The 9,225-nt window shown below is 40.5% G+C and overlaps 1 long non-coding RNA gene across 1 annotated transcript; it reads left to right on the top strand.

Annotated features, from left to right (window-relative positions):
• Positions 1-487: 487 nt before the first annotated feature.
• On the top strand, positions 488-4,897 carry LOC125752281 (uncharacterized). The gene is made up of 2 exons (XR_007401397.1): positions 488-656; positions 4,041-4,897. It is a non-coding gene; the product is annotated as an uncharacterized LOC125752281 (long non-coding RNA).
• Positions 4,898-9,225: the final 4,328 nt, after the last annotated feature.

Here is a 9,225-nt window from a genome sequence, read left to right on the forward strand (position 1 = left end):
TATTTATTTATTTATTTATTTATTTATTTATTAAGATTTTATTTATTCATGAGAGAGACAGAGACAGAGACACAGGCAGAAGGAGAAGTGGGCTCCATGCAGGGACCCCGACAGGGGATTCAATCCCGGGTCTCTAGGATCAGGCCCTGGGCTGAAGGCAGCACTAAACCGCTGAGCCACCCAGGCTGCCCAATAGGTAACTTTTTAAAGAAAACAATGCTATTCTAAGAATAGTCTCTATCATGGGATTTTTTTTTTTTTTTGGAGATTTTCCATATCTTTATATGTGTACTGATAATGTATGTATAAGGCCTGGCCTCTGGGTCTCACCAACATTGAGTATATTGATTATATTTTTAGTAGCTTCTTCCCTGAGAATTGAACAAATCATCATCAAAACCAAGCTAATAAAGGAAGGATTTTTTTTTCCAGATGAGGAGTTAAAGGGCAAATATTATTTATCTGATAATATATACTATTTCTCCCTAGGAATATGAGAAGACAGGGATTCCCATAGTACTCCTGAAGAGTTGGAAAGTTTCCTGGTAAAGCTGAACTTGTTTCTCATCCTTATACGAAAGCCCACTCACATGCCCGATGTCTAGCCTACCACCTTCCCCACATTAAAGTGGCTCAGTTTCTATTTGTTACATCCAGTAAGTTGAACCATCTCCTCTGCCTCATTAGTAGTACTCCCTGACCCGACCAAACTTCCTCTCATTTCAGAACGACCCAAGGTGAGGAAGGGTAAACAATGAGAATGACAATTAAGAACTGGTGATTTCCAGAAGCAAAACAGAAGCCCCATTTGCTTTACTTCATGTCGTAATTTCCCAGATCTGTTCCTCTTGGCCAATGTTGAGCCAGGCATTTTCTCCCTTGAAGGCTGAGCAACTTCTTACAAAACCACACTCTGTGGGTTTTCCCAGGTGCTGTTATTTCCTGAGCAGTACATGATAACAGTCCCTTACTTTTCACAGACTGAAAGTTTACAAAAAGTCTTGTCTCAGCTCATTTGATCCTCACAATAGTTCCATAGGGGTCAAGCCAAGTGTCATTATTTCCCACTTCTAAATAACAGAAATGTCTGTTTTCTGGAATTATGTGACTGGTCTAACTATGGTGAGCTGTGATGCTGAGTTTGGAATCCACATCTTTTGGATGTAAGTCAGTCTTTCCCCAGGATTCCTATCCTCCTACAAAAATGTCAGTGAATGGATGGAAATAAATATTCAATAGGCAATGGCTTCCTACTGTTCCCTGGTCTTACCCACCCAAGTCCTCTGCCCCACTTGTAAAGGGCACCTGTGACCATGGCTAACACCATCGAGTACAAGTTCCCAAGCATAAATCTGGATCTTGCCTACCTCTAAGTCTGACCCTTTATCTTCCAGGAATGCTCCATTTCTTATAGTCCGTTCCTCATACTTTCTTTCTGCCTAGACTTGCTCTGACTGCATTTTTCTGTCTGAGTAAGTTGTATTTGTCCTTGAGGACTCTGCTCAGACTTTGCCCAGGCTGGCCAAGCTAGTCCCCCATCTGTGTCCAGTCTAGTCTTCTATTTATCACATTATTAAAATTTCTGCTAATACATATGCACCTCTCTAGGATATGGGTCTGTTGATGTGTCTGATTTATCTTCTGTCCTCTGTATTTACCCCAGTGCTAGGAATTTCATCCCTAAATGTTTGTGGAATTAGGATTTTTTTTTTTTAAGGAGTGATTTTATCGGCTAGGAAATAAAAAGCCAAACACAGTGAGCCTCCAGAGGTGTAGCTTCTCTACCTAAACTGGTTCTGAGGGAACTGAGAGTCTAAGAATGGACTGAATTGCTATACATTAGGCTGGAGATGGGCGTGGAGAAAAGAGGGGGGAAATGCCCATAAGCTTTGGAAAGTTCTGCTGAGGATCCTGAGGATTTCAGGTCACATGCTTAGGCACTTGGGTGGCCATGAAGTTACCCTCTTTGAACTCTCCCTTCCAGAGCACCTGCAGCAGGGAACATAGCTGTCTGACAGCCTCAAACTGACATAACTTTGGATCCACTGCAGCATTAGAGTTAGGTCTCCTTCCCATCGGCTGCTCCCAGACAAGGAGAACACAGTGGGGGTAGGAAACCTGGGCCATTTCTGCCTGGTCAGGTCTCCTCTGATAGGATGTGAGCTCAGGGAGCTCAGGGATCCCTACTGGCATAGCTGAGGCTTTCTCAGAACTGGACTGTGGTCTGCAGCTGCTTCCAACCAGATCATCTCTTCTCTCCTGAAGCTTGCTCTTGCCTACTCATACTCCCCACCCCTTTTTCTCCTTCACAAGCATTTCCCCCAATTACTCTCTTGCCCAGGTAATCTTTTCTTGACATCTGCTCTTCAGAAGACTTGGACTTCTAAACTAAGAGAGTTAGTACTCTAAGTACTCAAGATTTAGGTCCAAAAGTCAAATTTTAGACTTGCTACTCTAAATGCATAAACTCTGCTTACAATTTAACAACGCCCTTAGTCTAAAGCTATGTAGTAGTTTCGAATCTGAGCTAAAAATACCATAAAACAGGACAAATGGGTTCTGCTTCTGTATATCTGATATACACAGAGGCAAAATAGACAGTAAAAGTAGCCCACGTTGGCCTATAAGTAGTATGAAAAATATCATGGTTCACTTGATTCATGGGACAACAGGAGTGTGATCAAGTCATCGAGGTACCAGAGGGGTTGAAGAGCATGGACCAGGTGTCCAACAGTTACAGAGTATAAACAGCCCAGCTGTCCCCAACACTAACCAGCTGAGGAAAGCCCCAGGAAGAGGATATTGCAAGAAGTCAATTGTGTATCAACTGCTATAATAGGGTGACCTTTCGGTCTTTTTTTTTTTTTTTAATTTGTATGGCATTTCCAATCATTTTATACTTTTGTTGTGGCTATGGATACTCATGACAGGAAAAGTGTATGAGAATTGTGCAGATCTGGAAGTATTTCATCGTATGGAGAAGTCATTCAGACACCAAACAGCAGAGTTACCCTTAAAGAAATCCTTCAAGTAGGGTCTCCAAGCACCATGAGAACACAGCCTCTGGTTCTTCAAAAAGGCAGCAACCAGTCACCCAAACATGCTATGCTGTGTTTCAACTCTTTTCAGGATCTTTTAAGCTACAATTAAATTAAGCTATTGCCCGACCCTTAAGGATGTGGGCAAGTCCATGAAGTAACAACAGTTCTACACATTGATACTTCAGTAACTCAGTCTGACTGGTTTTCTTATCTTCTTTATTTTTCTGAGCTTTGTCTTAATGTGATCTACAGTTTTGCCTTTCTTCAAAATGACATAAGTTAAAAAAAAAAAAAAAAGAAAGTAAGTGAACTTTTCAATAAATCCAAAGAAAAAACAAGGTATATGTCAGCCATGATGAAATCGTAGGTGATTAGAGCTTCTTCTTAATTAATGCAGTATCTCTCACATTTGTTGAACTCATTGAAAAACATAAAATAATGTAAATTATGGTCCCTCCCACACCTGTGCTAGAGATTCTAATACAACCTCCCAAAAAGAGTCGGCTCCCAACCTCTGTGAAACCTAGGAGTCAACATTTTCCAGAACTTGTTTTTTCCTACTGTTTAATATTATAGAAATAATACCTTTCATTTCCTTTTCCAAATATAAAATTATACAATGATATGGAGAATGGTTTTCCAAACCACAAATATCCTAATAAATATCCTGATATATCCTACCCCATCTCTGAATATCAGGATAGGTCTCACAAACATCACTGAGAATTATTGATCTAGTCTAACACTTTTACTTTGCAGAAAACCTGAGGTTGTAGATTAAATAATTTGTCCAAGTTTGCAAAATTAATAAAGACTGAAATGTATTAATGTAATATAAATTTATTTAATCAATTTGAAGAGTATAACCCCCTATTGTTGAGAGGCAGTGAATATAACCACCAAAACACAATTACTACTCCAAAATGATAAACTCTGATGCTATGTTTCCTATATTATAATTTGATTTTATCTACCAAGTTCCCACCATCTCTCTTCTAGGCAGCCTTTCCAGGTGAACACAGTGCACAGCAAAACACAATTCCTGCCCTCCGGAAGCTCACTGTCCAACAAGCACAACAGACAGGTGAATCAGTGACTTCGATTTATGATGCAGGTTTGATGACGAGAGCAGAGCAGGATTGAAGCACAGAAGAGAACAAGTGAATCAAGTCAAGGCTCGTGGGGACGCCTGAGTGGCTCAGTGGTTGAGCGTCTGCCTTTGGCTCAGGGCATGATCCTGGAGTCCTAGGATCGAGTCCCACGTCGGGCTCCCTGCATGGAGCCTGCTTCTCCCTCTGCCTGTGTCTCTGCCTCTCTCTCTCTCTATCCCTCTGTGTGTGTGTCTCATGAATAAATAAATAAAATCTTTAAAAAAAAAAAAAGACTCGTGGTCAGGAAGGCTTCCTGGAGCACTCCTCTGGCCACCACACAACGAGACACCCCCAAAGACAGAGCCTGTACCTGGTTATCGCCCTGACTCCACACCACCTACTACCACCACTGGCTTATCAGCCCTTCGTATCACTTGCACCTTCGCACAACCGTTTCCTACATGATTCTTTAGCCAAATAGTTTCTACAACTTTGCAAACACATGATTGAACTCGTTATTGTTTTTTTTTTTTCTTTCTTGAAATTTGAGTTAAATTTACCCAACCATATAATACCAAAGGGGGAAAAAAATCTCACTTTTACATCTTTCTATCCAAAAGGCAATCTCTTTTACCACCTCTTTTTGTTGTTTCACTCACGAGAACTTGGATACTTGAGTGTTTGTGTAAATGAAAACAAAAATAGAATTCTGTTTGTATGAATCTTACAATAAAACAAAATAAACCCACCAATTAAAAATCTTCAGATCAGATGGATGGCCTGCATTATTTCAACCACAATATAGGGCAAGACTCAAAAAGTTTCAGGGCCATCTTACAAGGCCTGTAAGTTGGTGACCCTCAACTGCTTCTTTCCTCCTCCCTTTTCTATTGGCTTCAGTGCTGGCCTGGACAAGCACTGTGATAGCATAGCCTCTTATTCAGAGCTCCAGAATTGTGCCACCCACAGTCCAATGGCTGGAGGCCAGAGCACTGCCAGTCACACAGACATGAGTCAGGCTGTGACATGCAAGAATTCCCACTCAGGTTCTTTCCTGATGGTTTTCTTGGAATTGCCACCATCAACAGCAAGATGGTGAGAAATGTGTGATATAAAAGAAATGTGTGGTAGGGCTGGTCAGAAACCTTGACTCCCACTCTTGTGACTTTCTCAATGTGTGACCATTAGCAGTTTTTCTAATCTGTTCTGCTATCTCACAGTTACTGTAAAAATCAGAATGAGATGATGAAAATTAATAGTTTAATTTTTGTTAGTGAGAGAAGAGAGACATTCTCACATTTATTTGGTCACAGGGTAAATTATAAGACCTTCTGGAGAACAATTTAGCTGATAATTATCAGACTTTTAAATGCCCAGGACTTTGGCCTAGTGATTCCTCTGGAAATTTAGCCTCGGGAAATAATGAAGAAAGTGCAAAAAGATATATGTGAAAGTAGGTATATTACTGTGCTGATTGTAATAACAAAATGTTAGAAACAATCGAGTGTCCAATAATAGAAAGTGGTCAAATAGAGTAGAATGTACCTGCATAATAGTATAGTGTACAGCTACTAAAAATAATGTTGCAAAAATATAAAATACAGCTATCGGTACATAATGGCATGTAAAGGTTATTATTATTAACTATACGGGCAAGTTAAAAAATGTATATATGGTGTTAAAGATATGTGTATGTGTATATATAAAGATATGTGTGTGTGTGTATATATATATCCATAAACATCTACATAGAGAAGTGGGATGGGTATGGAACTAAACTCACCAAAGTGCCAAAGAGTTTAACTCAGAGTAGTATTTTTTTATTTTCCTTCTATTTATGTGTCTGTTTTCTAATTTTTCTATAATATGCATATATTTCTATTATAACAAGAAAAAATAACCTTACATTTGGAAAGTAAAATAGCATGTATGAAAACCTACACTCCACTGTTATGGTATATCAGAGTATTATATACACCTATGAATTACAAAGGTTTTGTCATCTCAATGATATATGTCACTGTACATTTGTAATAGAAATGGAATAGAAGAAGCCCCCCTTTTCCATAGTAAGAGATTGCTGAGCCCTCAAAATACTGAAATATTTTGTAAATTTTCCCTAAAATCAACACTCCTTTAGTAAACTTAATTGAGGTTAGTGAAGAAACCAAAGATCTCCATGAAGAAGGTGATGTTGTGAAAAGGCTCTGATCCATTCATCTTGTATAACAAGTTTGACCATCTTTACCCACTAAACATACAGCAGAGAGTGTTCTAAAATAGTTACCTCATTTGCAAATAGGAAACTCCAGTTCTATTGCTGGTTCCGGCAAAAACTTTCTGCAGAAACTCAGACAAGTATAACTTGTCTGTGCTTGAATTAATTTGTCTGTGAAATGAACATCATGTTGGCAAATCCTTTAAGTGAAGTTTAGCTTTTGAATGTAAAAATATTATAAACCTCCTTAAAATGAAGTAGGAGGAGAATTTGGAAGAGGACGAGAAGAAAGTTTTGATGATTCATTAAAGAAAAATTCATAGCCATTTCTCAACGAGATGCTACAAAATAGCTTTAATGAGCCAATTCCAGTGATTTAACTCCAAAACATTACTCTGTTGTTGCTAAAATTTGAACTATTGGCATTGATATCTGACTTATAAACACCACTATATTTTATATGGGTCAAGTCTTTTAAACTTTTAGCTAACTTTAATTTAAATACTATTTTTCTCAACAATACTAACCTTTTTAATGCAAAACTACCCAAATTATACAGTATTTATTTTTTGAAATAAATTACTGAACTATATTTTACTGAATTGTCAACTATAAAATATGGAAACACAACTAATAAAAAGAAATCCATGTCTCTATCCATTGTTGACTGCTTTTCAAGTGAGAGTCATGTAGAATTGAAGATGTTCCATAACAAATATATCAAGTCTGAGTCTATTGAATCAGCAGTAAATTACTTGCCTTTAGAAGATATGTTAATGATTTTGTAACACTAGGACAATAATTTTCAAATTTTCCCAATCCCTAGCACCTACAAAGAATGACGGTTGGCACTCACACTTCTCCTTTTTTCCATACTCTTCAGTCTATTATGTGTATTTTCACATTCTTAATTTATGAACTATGTCTCTATGCCCAATCCATTCTGAAAGATGCTACAGAAGACACAACATAATTAACCCAGAAAAAAAAAAAAAAAAAAGATGGGACACCTGGGTGGCTCAGTGGTTGAGCATCTGCCTTCGGCTCAGGGAGTGATCCCGGGGTCCTGGGATCGTTCCCACATCAGGCTTTCTGCTCAGCAGGGAGTCTGCTTCTCCCTCTTACTCTCCCTTTGTGTTCTTCCCTTCTCTCTTTCAAATAAATAAAATCTTAAAAAAAAAAAAAAAAACTCTTGATACAAGTAAACCATACCATGCCATAGAGTGCTAAAGACAATAAGGACAATTCACTTTCAAAGGGAAGATGAGTGCTCCAATGCCCAAATTGAATCAGAACTGCATGTGATCAGTACATGTCCTGGAACATAATAGGTGCTCAGTAAATGTCCGAGGATTTTGTTTTTCCCTTGTGCTATTTCTGAGCCACAAGTTTTGTGAAAGTCAGACCTGAACATTAAAATATGAGTAAGATTTGAATAGGCAAAAGGGAATGGAATAGGCATTAGCACAGGATATTATTAGGACAAAATGTTCAAAGGCAGGATGACATACTCCGATTCAATGAATGAACCCCTCAGTTGGAGCAGAGGTGTTGGTAATGGAGAGAGAGCTATTCGGATGAGAGTCCAGTGATCTTTGGTGCTTGCACGTGGAAATGGGCCTCTATCCCATGCTATCAATTGAGTATTCATCAAATATATACTGGATCTAAAATGAGTGCTTGGAGCTCATCAGGACCTCTGGTCCTCTTCTACTCTTCCCTTGCCTAACAGCCCTGTCCTCTCTTTAGTCCCATAATTACCCTGCTTAGATTTTGTGGTTAAACATTCTGCCTCCTCTCTTACCAACGCTCTGGGCTCCCCGGCCCCACTGTCTTTCCATAGCGTCTCCTTGGCCAAACCCCAAAACCGGTGACCTCACCTGTTTACTTTCTCCATGCAGCTTACCAGGTTTGGTTCAGTGTTGCATGGTGCAAGTGAAAAGTAATATTTGGGGAAGAAGGCAAGACGGTGGAAGAGTAGGGTCCTCGTTTCATCTGGTCCCCCAAATTTAGCTGGATAACTTTCAACCCATCCTGAGCACCTATGAATTCCACCTGAGATGTAAAGAAAGAGTAGCTGGAACACTACAAAGGGAAAGGTGTCTGCTCCTTGCAAGGTGCAAGGAGAAGAGAAGCAGAGGGGATATATCTGAAGATAAACGCGAGGGGGAGGGAGCCTTTGTCAGGCCTCTGCGGGAAAGTGATACAGCGCACAATCGGGACCTTTAGGAATCTGCTCCAGAGAGAGTTTTCCCTGCCTGAGAAGTGCTCGCAGGACGGGCAGTGCGGTCTCAATACTCCCGGAGGCACAGAATAGTATGCAGAGGCCTACACTGCCAAAATCCCCAAGCGTTGGAGTGGCAAACGGGTTTGGGTGAGCGAGCCCAGGAGAGAGCTCAGTTTGTGCCATAAACTGTAAACCATGGTTAGGTTGGGGGACCGCTGCCGCACTAGGTCCCAGTAAAGGACTGGAATGCAACAGCCCGCTGCGGGCATCTGGAAGAGGTGGAGCAGGTGCACACTCGAGCGGGTGAATGCTGTCTGCCCCAGGGCCTGGCAGGGGACAGAAGTGGACTATCCCCCGTTCCCACCAGGAGGGGCAGAGCCAGTGAATGCACAAGCCCATGAAAGCTCTCCCAGTGCCCTTCAAACTGTAGAAATCAGTGTCCCCTTGCCTGCCCCCAGCGGGATCTCCGCCAGTGCACATAAGAGTCTGCAGGTTGGTACCTGCTGGGAGCTCTTGGTTCTAGGGCTGGAGATCTGGCTGCAGCTATTTATTTTTTTTTTCTCTCTTTTCACCTGGGTGAGGCATGGCCTCCAGGGAACAAAGTCCTACCAGGGCAGACAGCTCACACTGAGCCCAGCCACCTGGCAA

The sequence above is a fragment of the Canis lupus genome, chromosome 12, assembly GCF_003254725.2.
Source record: "Canis lupus dingo isolate Sandy chromosome 12, ASM325472v2, whole genome shotgun sequence".
Classification (NCBI taxonomy): Eukaryota; Metazoa; Chordata; class Mammalia; order Carnivora; family Canidae; genus Canis; species Canis lupus.